We start from the raw sequence: 14,001 nt of genomic DNA, 5'->3' as shown, positions 1-14,001 counted from the left end.
TGCATTTATGCATTGTTGATTTCTTCCTAAATGGTAACAGCACACAAAGGGGAACATTCCTCATTTTCTGCCAGTTTCTAAATGTTCTTACTTCCAGCGAATAGTACTTTAACTTAGGAGTAGTCCCATTGTAATCAATAACATTGTGGCATTAGTCTTTATTCCAAGAATGGGCATTTTTATTTTCCTTTTCAAGTGAAGTAGGAGTTTCTTTCCTTTGATCTTTCTTCAGAAGTGCTGGTAATACACTTCTTGCTGGAAAACAATCTTCTCATCTTTAGAGGTGCAAGAATGTTGTAGATATCTCCAGAAGCCTGAGCAGAAAGGGGAAATCACTCTTCCATCAGTGAGCCATACTGTGCCCATTGGACCAGATACCTTTATTACCAAAACAGGAGAACATGAGGGGTGACAGCATATCACAGGGAGCACATGAGAAAGGCCAGGAAGGCCAGGCATTCCTTCAGATGGCAATGAGTCCAACTGCTAACGAGTCAAGGAGGCTATTCACTGGCTAAAAAGAAAGCCCAAGGAAGTCAGGTCCAGAACTCAGTTACAACCTAGCAAGTAGCTCAAGAGTCCAACTGCCAACCAAGAAACTCCAAAACTCAGATTGCTTAACTAAGGGGGCTAGACTACGTTGTTGGAGAGTTCAGTAGTCAAACTATTAGTCCAAGTGGGTGTATGGGCATTTTATGCAGGTGTTTAAAGAAGCGGGGTTCAGGAAAGGAAGCACTTGGAGGATGTCTAGCATTGGAAAGGAAGGGAGGAGGCTATTTAAAAGTAGTGTTTTGGGGCCTGTTTAAATGTTATGTCTCTTTCTCTCTAATTCAATTTTACAATTAGTACTTAGAACTGCATTCTACAGCAAACACAATAAATTTGCTTGCTGATATTAAATCTGTGTTAAAGACATCAAACTGTTTGACTTGTCTTTCTTTCATGTAGTATAAAATAAATGGGGATAATTATATTTATATCCTGCCTTGAGAATGCTTATTAAAAGAAGTCATTTTTTCCTGTGTCCAGCACTGTAATTACATCAAAGCAGTATTATGTGGCCTTTATGAAGTTTGTCAAATTCCCACTTTCTATTTTTGTCTTCATTAAGTTTGACTTTTCCCACCATGTCACTGGAGAGTATCATCACACCTTATAGAGTGATGTAGTATCATTTGTGATTAAGTTATAGAAGCATTCAACCAACCTGATGCAATGCCTTAGGAAGCAAATTTATTACATTTTCCATTATCTGGGTGTTTGGTCCAATTTTAATGTCTGCACTAACAAGTATGCTGTGAATGTGAAAAAAGAGCAAGAAAACTGGAAATGCTTATACAAAAATAGTCCTTATGTTATTTCCCCGTTTCTCCTGCCTCTCTTTTTCTTTATCTGCCTTTGATGTGGTATTCTGTATACAGTTTTAGTTAACTGAGTTTTGAGATGTAAGGCCAAAAAAACAAGGGTGGTGTGTGTGTGGAGAATTAGGTTTTGGAATAGTATTACATGAATGAATTTCTCATTTAGGAAATTTTCACATGGGATGGATTTTACATTCCTCTAAAACAACTTCCAGCTTTGCTATCAAGAAATTGTATTGATAAAAAAACATAGATGATGTCTTGCCTACACTACACATTCTCTTTTTAGATTTTATTTTAAAAATAAAAATATATTTTGAGGAACCTATATTTTCTCTAAAGCATTACATAATAGAGGCTAATATGATATCAATATACAACTTATTAGCTTCTCAGCTAATGGAACTAGCCTTAGGGTATGTCTACATTGCAACACTATTTCAAAATAACTAGTGCTATTCTGAAATAACTCAGTCTGCGTTTACACAGCAGGCAGTTATTTTGAAATAGTGTCAAAATACTGTCAAGCTGGAGGACTTTTTACTCTGACTCCTTTAACCTTCATTGTATGAGGAGTAAGGAAATTTAGAGGAAGAGTGCTCTCTTTCAAAATAAGTGCTGTGCAGACACTCCCTATTTTGAAATAAGCTATTTCAAAATAAGATATGCAATTGATGTAGCTCAATTTGTGTAGTTTATTTCGTGTTAAGTCCTGCAGTGTAGTTGCACCCTTAATTGACAAGGGAGTGGATAAAATGAGTTTCTTTTCATTTGATTTTTTTTTTCTGAGAATTTGGTCCTATATTTCCCCAAGGCTATGTCTAGACTGCAGGCTTCTTTCGAAAGAGGCTCTTTCGAAAACATCTTTCGAAAGAGCCTCTTTCGAAAGATCGCGTCTAGACTGCAGGCGGATCTTTCGAAAGAGAAATCCGCTTTTTCGAAAGAGAGCACCCAGCGAGTCTGGATGCTCTCTTTCGAAGACGGCCTCTGTACATTGAAGAACGCCTTCTTTCAAAAGAGGAACTTTCGAAAGAAGGCGTTCTTCCTCGTAAATTGAGGTTTACCGCCATCGAAAGAAAAGCCGCGTTCTTTCGAAATAATTTCGAAAGAACGCGGCTTGAGTCTGGACGCAGGGGAAGTTTTTTCGGGAAAAGGCTACTTTTCCCGAAAAAACCCCTGAGTCTGGACACGGCCCAGGTTGAGGCAATGAGTTATAATAATTTAGTGTGTTGAAGAAAGAATTTGAATTTTAGTGTGTTGAAGTCAGGAGCGCCACAGTCATATATCCCAGTCTTGTAGTCCAATTTACTATTGTAACCAGGTTTACTGCAGCCTAGTAAAAATGAACAGAAGAAACTAAAAGAGTAGTTCTCCAAACCAAAAGAATAGTTCTCCAAATAGTTCCTTCGGCCTGGTTTCAAATTGCACCTTAATCTCTTTTCTGCTTGTGAAATGTCTGTCAGATCATGATTTCCTAAAGTCTAGCTGAACTTTAAAGTACTGGTGGTAAATATTTGATAGTCAAAATTTAATGTAAATGGCTAGTAATAGTTGGCACTATACAGACTTGGATAAATTATTTTACTTAACAAAGTTAGCCCTTTGTTCTGTTTGTAAATTACCCTGAAAATCCTTTAGATTGGTAGCAATTTACAGGCTAAAATATTTCTTGTATAAAACAATGCGTTTGCCACAACTTTTGCTTTCAGCATTCAACATTTGAAATGTGTTGATATAACTGCGTGATTACTCATGTAAGTCATATGACATTTTTTTCTGCTTCCTGAATGGATATCTTCCAAATAGAAGTGTTCAGAAATCAAGGTAACAAGATTCTGTTTCTGGAGAAAATGTTAACTTTTTTTTTTGCTCTTTTTTAATTTGGAAAATACTTACTTTTTATCAAAATAGCACCAACCAAAAATATTTTTGGTTTTGGACTTGGACTGTGAGCTTTAGCGTGTGTTTAGACTACATCGCTCCATCGACGGAGCCATGTAAATTAGTTTATTTGGCATAGTCAAAGAAGCGGGGATTTAAATAATCCCCACTTCATTAAAATAAACATGGCCGCCGCACTGTGCTGATGATCAGCTGATCCGGCACAGCGCGGCAGTCTAGACATGGCGTGGTCAACAAAGGAAGTCTTGTCAACCTCTCCAGTAAACCTCGTTCACGAGGTATACTGGAGAGGTCGACAAAGGCTTCTTTTGTTGACCACACCTTGTCTAGACTTCCACGCTGTGCCGGATCAGCTTCTCATCGGCACAGCTTCTTTGACTATGCCGAATAAACTAATTTACATGGCTCCGTTGACGGAGCTTTGTAGTCTAGACACACCCTTAGTTTTAGGTTTTCAATAAAATATCAAACATTTCTGGGCAAAACAGATACTTTTCACACCAAAACAGGTTTATTCAAAAATAATTTTTTGTTGAAAATACAATTCCAATGGAATATTTTAGACCAGGCATACTCAAGAACTCACCAGCCATACTCAAGAACTCATTTGAAGATGCCTGTTAAATATTTCCAACATGAATACTTACTGAGCATGTTTAATATGAAAAGCAATGATAATATTTTCATGCAAAAGTTTTTATTTGAATGAATATTTATGAACTTTTTTGATGGCACAAACATCAGTTAGTATTATTTCTATTACTTGATCAGTATGAAGGATTGAAGATGTCATGGAAGTATTAAAATTCTTAAGAAGGCATATCAATGTTGAAAAAACAAGCAAATAAATGGGGTTTGGGAAATTTTTCCAAATACTAATACTTTAACTTGCTGGGCCAAATGTTGCTTGTATGAATCATAATTCCTACAAAAATTAAAGTATTGAAAGATGTATTGGTTAGATGCAGTTTAGTTAATTAATTCTTTTCACATTCACACAAAGGAACAGGATGTGTGTATGTGGTCCTAGTGGTAAACTCTGTTTCCTGTTTCACTCTGACTCCTGTTTCAGTCAGCTAGCCTAATTTTAATGGGAGTCTTTCAATTTAATTCAACAGGTACGATTTTGTACAAAGCTATGAATATAGGGATTCTGTCTCCTGAGATGATCAATAGTGTGGCATCCTAGATAAAATATAAAATTTCCAATACAACTATGTAAAGTTTGTTCTTCTGCAAACATTCATGTGAGTAGAACTAATTTATCTAATCCAGTGTTTCCCAAATTTATTTGCCACGGAACCCTTTTAAACTCAAAAGAATTTTGCAGAATCCTTAATAACAGTCTTATATATGGAGCTGAAAAAGTAGACCACAAATAAATAAGGATAATAATAAACAAATACTAAACAAGGTCATGAGATCAACATTTAGTTTAATTACACATATTTAAAAACAGAAATCACATTCAATGTATGCACATTTTTTTTTAATTATAAAATGTTGTTGTAATGGAATTTTCTCACAGAACCCTTATTTTCACTTCACAGAACCCCGGGTTTCCGCAGAACACCATTTGGGAAACACTGATCGAAGCATTCATTGTCAGAGCATGTCTACGTTATAGGTGTAAGTGGACCTAAAGTTACAGTATTTCACTTGCATACGTTACATAATAGATGTTGATGTAGCTTAGATCAATTTACAGTGATGTCTACACCAGGCTGTGTTGAAGAGACACTTTCCCACCAATTTTCCTTACTCTTCTCAGGGATCTGGAGCACTGTAGCTGATAGGAAGGCACTCTGCCATCTATTTGGTTGGTCATAACCAGACATGCTGAATCGATCACAGCGGTGCCAATCTAGCCATATTTATAGACATGGCCTCAATTAACATTAAAATGGTCTCCGTTACTAGAAAAATCACTACCAAAGTAAGTTAATTTTAAAATTTAAATGTGTATTGAAAATATATTGAAAATGTTTGACAGTATTCACCTTTTTCACTGCTAGCCTTTTTGACAAAATAGTAAATATCAGAAAACAGAAGTATATTTTGATCTATATGCAGTCATTTATGCAAACAGATTCAATCAGTAACACTGGTTATAAATTTAGGGGCCTTGCAGGTGGACCAACCTATCAGAGAGATCATACTGAAATTTCAAGAGGAAGGCTAACTAGAGTTACTTCCTTTGCTAAACTTTATATAAGTTCTATTCTTTACAAAACAACAAAAACTAGTGCTTTTTCTATAGAACAGTAATATTTTCCTTAAGAAATTGTTAATTTTTATGAAAAGAACATACAGGCAGTCCCCGACTTACGTGGATCCGACTTACGTCGGATCCCTAGATACGAACGGGGTGAGGCAACTCCCGCACATGCGCAGCAGCATTCCCGGGCTCGCTCACCTGGGTCCTAGGATCCTCCTCCTCCTCGGGCCGGCTCCGACTGGGGTCCCGCAGAGCTGCCGGGCAGAGGAAAAGTGCCTCCCCACGCCCGCTGCCAGCAACAGGCTGCCCCCTCCCCTGAGCAACAGGCTGCGGAACAGACAAAAGCAGCCTCTCTGCCCCTCCTCCCCTCTATACATGCCGGGCTCCCAGAGCGCAGCAGCGTCCCCGGGGCTCGCTCACCTGGGTCCTAGAATCCACCTCCTCCTCCTCTTCGGCCGGCTCCAACTGGCCTCTGCCTGCAGCAGCTGGCCACAGGGACAGGGATCCGGCAGAGCTGCAGGGCAGAGGAAAAGTGCCTCCCCATGTCCGCTGCCCCCCCCCCCCCGCGGCCTCGCATCCTGCACGCCTCCCCCCTCCCCCCCTGCCAGCAACAGGCTGCAGAACAGCAGACAAAAGCAGCCTCTCCGCCCCTCCTCCCCCTATACATGCTGGGCTCCCTGGGCAAACAAAGACTCCACCAAAACAAACAAAGTGCTGGCCTCATTGTGTTAGCAAAAAAAGGACCCTCCTCCTAGAACCCTGGGTGGTGTGTGGAAATAAAGCTATTAGCTCAAAGCATGGTGCAGAGCTGTTTGGTATTTGATGAGTTACTCCTTTAGTCCTGAGTTTGTCACAGGGACAGAAATAGATGTGAAATCTTCTGAACAGGGGAACAGACAGCAAAACAAACATTAGAAGGAAGTTAACCTTTCCCTATGCTATCCAAAACTAAAAAAAATGTTTGGCTAGAGTTTCCCCTACAATATGTACCAGTTCTGACTTACATACAAATTCAACTTAAGAACAAACCTACAGTCCCTATCTTGTACATAACCCGGGGACTGCCTGTATTGCCAAGAAAAGGAGTTAAAAGGTCTGCAAAAATTATGTGGACTTTTTCTATGTTTGTTGGGCTAGTAAACTTCTCAAGATCTTCTGGCACATTCTCAACTCATGAATTCTTATTAAAAATTTCATTAATAAATATGATCAACTATTCAAAATATTTCTATAGTTTAGAATAGTTTCTTCTAAGCCCTTTCATTCTGAAATTACAAAACAATCCTAATTAGAACAAGAACAGCACAAGATCCAAAGCATGATGTGTCCATGAATTACTTTCAGCCAACAAAAATATACAAGTATTAACAAGGTTGCTAAATTTTTTACATGCTAATATATTTTATGATGTACTGGAATATATATAGTTTATTATGCTAATATTTTAATGACGCATGTAATTTTAATTCATAAAGTTTCTATGATCTGTAAAATACCTTAGGATGCTATATGATGAAAACTACTAAGAAAAAGTACAAGCTGTTCTTATTCTTCATACTACTGCTACTTTTATTATTAATTATTATTATTATTATTATTATTCACCAATAGTGAAGCAGCAACACAACTTATTACAATGCTAGAGTTACATAGAGTAGTAAATTACACAATAACACTCACCTAAGGCTGGATGGAGTGTGGAAAGTTGTCTAGCTGGCTACTGCTTAACAGCAGTATGGCCCTTCTCATTGTAGCTCCGGGAGAAGATGAGTTGCAACAGGAGCCCTAAAACCCTGAATGAGAGCTGTGTGTGTAAATATTTATTTTCCATCAGATCACATACAAAATGTTCACTATAATGAACATGTTTGCACAGGGTTTTTATTCGTCTTTGTCTTCGCAGACACTTCTGGGGAGTCTCAGGCATGAACATTGCCCAAATTAATATTACCTTAAAGAATATGATGCTGAATTGTTTCCATGCCCCTTAACTAAATTTGGGATGCAACATGAACCAAAGACCAATAATGAAGATCGAATTAGACAGTTAAAATGCTGTGAGATTCCTTCTTTTAATGTAAATAACTCTTCCTTGAAATTTCAGCTTCATTACTCTTTATTTCTACAATAACTAATTTTCAGTAATAAAAATGAGCCAGATTTGTGTGAAACTTTCAAAATTGAGTGATGTCTCCCAAAAGAGGGTACACTTGGAAGGCACTGATACTTCCTCGCATGATGGGTGAATGGAGAACCAAAGTGTTCTTTAAATGAATGAAAAGTCTTTAATAATTTTTAGCAGATTGTGTGTTGAGCAAATGCAGATCTGTATTGATTAATGTCAGTAAGGTTATCATGAACTTTCATGACTGGATGGTTTCACCACCATAAAATTCTCTCATACAAAAAAACCTGATTCACGTGTGTCACATGCTTTCCCCCACATCTTGAACACCACTAGAATGGAATTCATATCCAAATCTGTAGAATACAAAGCCCAACCAATTAGTTTGTCAAAGCCAGTGGCATGCCATTGCATTTTTATTCAGTTATGCAAAATGGCGTATTTCCGGTGGCATGATCGCCCACGTATGGTGACACAGGATCATGCTCTACATGGCATGTCATTTTGTTCAAGCAATCAGGAGCTGGGCAGAATCACGCCATGGACACAGCCAGGCCTGGGGCATGCATTACATGCCTTGCATATACAAATGGCATGCCATCTCTCAAAATCTGGCCTTCTAACCTATGTGTAGAAAAATTCGGAATAATCATGAATGTAAACTTTATAAAACTTTATGTAAACTTTATTGGAGCACATCATGGGCACATCAGGGCATAGATGGGTGGGAAGTAGGCAGCTACAGGACAGCAGTGGGCATACCCTTGGCTGCACTCCCCTTCCTTCTGGAGAAGGCCACTGGGAAGTGGGTAGTACTTTACTGCTGCTACAGGACAGCCATAAGTGACTTGCCCTCATGAGCAAGCCAGAAAAAGGAAAGGAACTATGAGAAGTGTGTGTCTTATTTTCAGTGCCTCCTAGCTTGGTACAGTTTATGTAACACCATTTGTTCAGGACTGTTCCTACAGTTAAACTCTAACCTTATATGTATAATTCAATCCCATTCTGAGATGAGGGTGAAATTCTGACCCTATTGAAATTATTGGAAAGACTCCCATGCACTGCCACTTGGGCAGCATTTCATCATAAACATTGTTTTAAAGATAGCAGACAAGTTAATCAAATCTGATATCTAATAAATTTTGGGAAAATAATAATTACTAATATTGAGATGAAATGATAAAATGATTAAGAACTTTCATAAACTCAGTGACTCATCGTTCAGTACTTGGACAAAAGTACAATTTTAACTGTCTTACACCATCCTTTGAAGAACATATTGTATGTGCAATGTAGTATGGTGTGCTCATATGCCCATTTCAAGTACTATGCAACTTGGAAATCAGAACGAATGCTATTCAGCTACCATGATATTTTTTGGCCAAGCAAGGGGACAGATGTGGCATAAGTAGTTCACACAGGCCATGTCTACACTAGGAAAGTATTTCTAAAGTACTAAATTCAACTTAATAACTCCTCATTTAACAAATTCTAACTAGCATGTCTACACTCTAGCAAATTTATTTAATTGTGAGGATATTTGCCATATAGTTAGTACCATTATTAGTACCACTATTAGTAGAAAACTATGTTCTATCGGCAAAAGTAATTTGATCATATTTATTATATATTCAACACACTAAGTTTATATCAATTTCTAGTTTTCCTGAGAAGGTAGAAGGGATCCCAAGACATTTAGATGACCAATGGTAGTACAAAGGTATGGAATGCCACATAAGGTCAGCATCCCAGCTGGGGAATGGAGGGCCCATGAAAATCCAGGGAAGTTTCATTGAAACTCTTGCACTTCACCCTATAACAGTTTGATTGTTTGTCATCAAATGAATCACAATTTGAAGAGCCTGAAAAAATTAGAAGTGCACCCACTGTTAAGTTTCCCCCGAAATTACTTGATTCCAAAATGGTGTGGTTTACACAGGCATAAATGATATTTCACCTTTTAAAAAGCTGTATCCCTGAAATAGAGGTTTGGATACAGATATCAAAATGGGATAGAATTTAGAAGTGGATTATTATTTAAATATTCAGTCAGGGTGTGTATCTGCTTTCTGCGAATATTCATTTAATCAAGTGTTACTTGCTCAAATGCTCCTGAAAAGCAGATTTAAAATGTGCTTTCTATGTCTGTTCAGATTACAAATCTGAATCTACTGATTACTATCAGGGAAGAAAAACAACACTATGTGACCAATCATAACTACATAATACATCTGGAATTTCAGATTTCCTAAAAGACATTCAAAGTCAATATTTGAATACCTGCAGATAGGAAATACATTTTAAAAAAAATGTTTTCTGTTCTTAGAACAGGAAAAGAGGCAACATTAGTTAAATAAATTGCTAGCTACAAATTATTCACTTAGGTCTTGTGGCTGGCTGTTTGGCTGTTAGAAGGAAATAACTGAGCTAACCCTTTCTTAAGAGGTTCTACCTTCTTTGAGCTAGCAGCTGAAGGTAAGATACCAAACAAAAAAGACATTCTTAAGAAACCTTAATGAACTTTTCTAAACCCAATCATAATTTTTTTTTGTTTTTATTTGTGGTTTTTAGATTTTTATTGTTCTTTGTGTTATTCATGTCCCTTTATTTAATGTTTTACAATGTAAAAGATCCATAAAAAGATATCTTTTGAAGTGAATTCAAATGTGTACAGTCTATTCTTCCATCAACAAGTTAAACAGCATAGGAATTATCATAGTCTGTTCTTACCACATTACTTAGGAAGTATAACATTTTGCCATAATTAAAGGATAATGTTGGTTTATGGCATTTCTTACAAGTGAAACATACATTAGACATCAGAAAATGTCTTTTATGTTCACAATCTCCTATAACATTAGCCTAAATGTTTGTCAAGAAAAGTTTGATTTTTGATCTGAAAATAAAATGAGATTCTAATGATGATTAAAAGTGATTTATTAAACTGCAGTTACATTTCATGTATTATGCATGCAAAGCTGGTACTTGAACATTCAAATGAGCATTTGTATGCACAATATCTGGGACTATCGTTTTACAAATAAAAGCTCTAGGCACCTTGTTGCATATGAATATTACAATATACTGATTGGCCACAACTTTGATTATAAATCAGTAAGATGTCTGGGCAGCCAGTCCTACAGAAGAGTATATCCAGGGTGCTTTATGTATTCCAAATGCTGCTATAACCTTGTATTAACTTTTGTTTATTTAAAAATGATTTAATTTAACTATCAATTTCTTATTTAGCAATTTGGTAAGGCCATTGAGAGTGAATTATCTGAATATGTGTTGAATATTTTTAGCTCAGGTATTTGCACAATTTTTTACTGGTATCTGACATTCTGCTATGATGGAGCTATCTATTTTAAGAGAGAGAAGAATTTTGCCTCAATAAAGCAGACCAAATTTTATTATAACTACGTGTTAGTTTAGCGTATGATACATCTCCTTGGTCAAAAAAAAAAATCCAGAAAAATCTTGTAAACCTTTTAATTTTCATACGCAGTATACCAATTTAACAAAGCAGTTAGTTTCATTTGGTGTTTTCCATTCCTTATGTATAGTAAGTTAAAAACAAACAATAGCCCAAGACAGCAAAGATCAGTGGCTGCAAAAATACCTTACCTCAAACTGACTCATAAATGCTCTGAAATACATAAATCTTAAAACTTTCAAGATTCATGCACAACTTTAATGGCCAAAACCTGAACAAACAGAATAACGATTTGCCCAAAATAAAACAAAGTTCAGACATGGTTCTGAAAAAGAAATGGGTAGGAAAATCCTGTGTCAAACTGACTTTTCTAATGCAGACAGCCCATAAAGCCTGCAAGTTTCAATTCCTTGGCTTAATGCTGTTCTTCTACCTAGAGTTAAGTTTATGACTAGGACAGATTTGTGAAGCTTTCAACACACAAAATCTGTCGTCAATTCACAGATGTGCTAGCCTGGAGCCATGTCTAGAGAAAAGATTTAATCCTTTGATTTGAAGTAGTCAGAAAGAGTCAGTGATACACCCTTTGCATTTGCTTCAGCTATATATACAGCCTGGATGTCTCACAAAACACCTTCCTTTGTAGCTTAGAGTATTACCTACAAAGAATAATTTTAAACAAAAGGAGAAATAGGTGGGTGGCTACCATTAGCCTAAGGGTGATGAAAACTAGAAAAAGAGATTGCAATAGGATTGGCAATAGTATGAAATAGTTGTCATTCTGTGCATCATTCTTGAATTCAATGCTGTCTACTGTATTTGCCATAAATATCTGTGAATAACATTATCCATATAGTTAATTCTCTGTTACACACTTACCTTTTATGAATAAGGGAACCATTTCCTACCCTTATCCCCTTGCATGGCCTCCCCTCAAAGTTACATGATAGCTTACTGGCATTGTCTCTTTAGAGCTTTTATCTACTTACCTGACAAAATATGTAGAGGAACCTTTTCAAAAGCATCTAAGTGTCTAAAGAGCCTAGATAATCTAGTCTTGTTTGTTTTCCAGGAATATAGACTCCAAAGTAGAACAGAATCTTCTGTCAAAATTATTTTCCATGGGGAAACTTATATTTTGGTGGGTTTTTTTTTCGAATTTTATGTAGAAGAATTTGGGTTAAAAATGTTTTTCATTTCATGTCCCCATTCTATCACATGGACTGAAGATCCTGGTGGAAGTACATTTCCTGTAATGCACTGCAGTCATTTCTCTCTGGTTGAACTTCCATAGAGGCTCATGGGACATCTAGTGCATCTAAGGAGCCAAGACCTTAGAGAAGAATGAATGCATCAGGCTCCTGAATGACAACTCTCATAACACAATATGACAGTTCAGGCAACAGACCAGTCTGATGTTTTCAACTACTTCATAACTGTATTTTCTATGAAAAAATAATATTTAGCATTTTTTATTTTATTTGAGACAAAAATCTCTCTTGCAAAACAGATTTCAATTTTGACTACTTCTAATTCTGAGCCACTGTGGCCAGGTCTACACTAGACTTGGAAAGTCAGCTTCTGGTACACAATTCCAGATACATAGAATACATAGCTAGGGTCACAGCTACATATAATTCATAGCTGGAGTCTGCTTAACTTAAGCCAAACATGGTGTCCATAGAATGGGAAGCCTATGGGAGCAAATGCTCCTGTTGGCTTCCCTTACTCCTCACAAATGCGAGGAGAAAAGGCACTGGATGTTTCTTGAAACATTTCAAGAAAGATGTGGAGAAATTGGAAAGGGTACAGAGAAGAGCGACAAGAATGATTAAAGGTCTAGAAAACATGACCTATGAAGCCAGGCTTCATGAACTGGGCTTGTTTAGTTTGGAAAAAAGAAGATTAAGGGGGGATATGATAGCGGTTTTCAAATATCTAAAAGGGTGTGACAAGGAGGAAGGAGAAAATTTGTTCCTCTTGGTTTCTGAGGACAGGACAAGGAGTAATGGGCTTAAAGTGCAGCAAGGGAGGTTTAGATTGGACATTAGGAAAAAATTCCTAACTGTCAGGGTGGTCAAATATTGGAATAAATTGCCAAGGGAGGTGGTGGAATCTCCCTCTCTGGAGATATTTAAGAACAGGTTAGATAGACATCTGTCAGGGATGGTGTAGACGGATCTTGGTCCTGCCATGAGGGCAGGGGACTGGACTTGATGACCTCTCGAGGACCCTTCCAGTCCTATGATTCTATAATTCTATATGAGTCTATGGAGCTACCCTCAATATTCAACGTATGGATCTAAATCATCATCACTGCCCTTCACGCCCACTATTGTATAGGGCAGCAACAAAAAGGAATTCTTTGTTGCTGTTTCCATAAAAAAAGGATTTTTCTGGGTCAGAGTTGTTAGCCCTGAGCCAAATCCCCAATCCTGGAGGATCGGTATGCATGCGTAGTCTGGCTCCTCCTCACTTGACCTCTCTGACTTGGTAGAACCTACCAGAAACACTAAGCTCCTGCTGGCATAGCTCCTGGGATCATAAGAACATGCAAGCTGCCCCGCCCCGACAAGGCACATGCACAAGAGGCAGATAGATCTAAATAGAACTGTCTAAATCGAATTCCAGATCGATTTGCGGCCCAGTGACTGTCGGTGTGCCCTTAGAGACTTAAGCATGAAATACAGGGAAAATGTTCTAGTTGCCTTTGGGGCATGTAGGTTCTATTATTAAATGGTGTTCAGAGTTAATTAAACAAGGTAGAATGGTTACATAAATAAAAGGGACTGCAATGAATGAAAGCATGACCTCACATTCAAAACAGTGATAGAAATGTAGCCGTGTTAGTCTAGGGTAGCTAAAACAAAATACAGGACTATGTAGCACTTTAAAGACTAACAAGATGGTTTATTTGATGATGAGCTTTCGTGGGCCAAACCATGAAATAAACCATCTT

General features: G+C 37.4%; 1 long non-coding RNA gene across 1 annotated transcript in view; it reads right to left on the bottom strand.

Annotated features, from left to right (window-relative positions):
- The window catches only part of LOC149525366 (uncharacterized), a 74,507-nt gene extending 68,489 nt beyond the window's left edge, over nt 1-6,018 (bottom strand). Inside the window, exon 1 of the long non-coding RNA XR_016348637.1 lies at nt 5,680-6,018. This is a non-coding gene — a long non-coding RNA (uncharacterized LOC149525366). The remainder of the gene's footprint in view (nt 1-5,679) is intronic.
- Nucleotides 6,019-14,001: the final 7,983 nt, after the last annotated feature.

Source organism: Pelodiscus sinensis, chromosome 2, assembly GCF_052426305.1.
Source record: "Pelodiscus sinensis isolate ZL-2025 chromosome 2, ASM5242630v1, whole genome shotgun sequence".
NCBI classification, from domain to species: domain Eukaryota; kingdom Metazoa; phylum Chordata; order Testudines; family Trionychidae; genus Pelodiscus; species Pelodiscus sinensis.
Note: the sequence above shows the minus strand (reverse complement) of the source record. Positions and strands in the feature narration are given on the sequence as shown.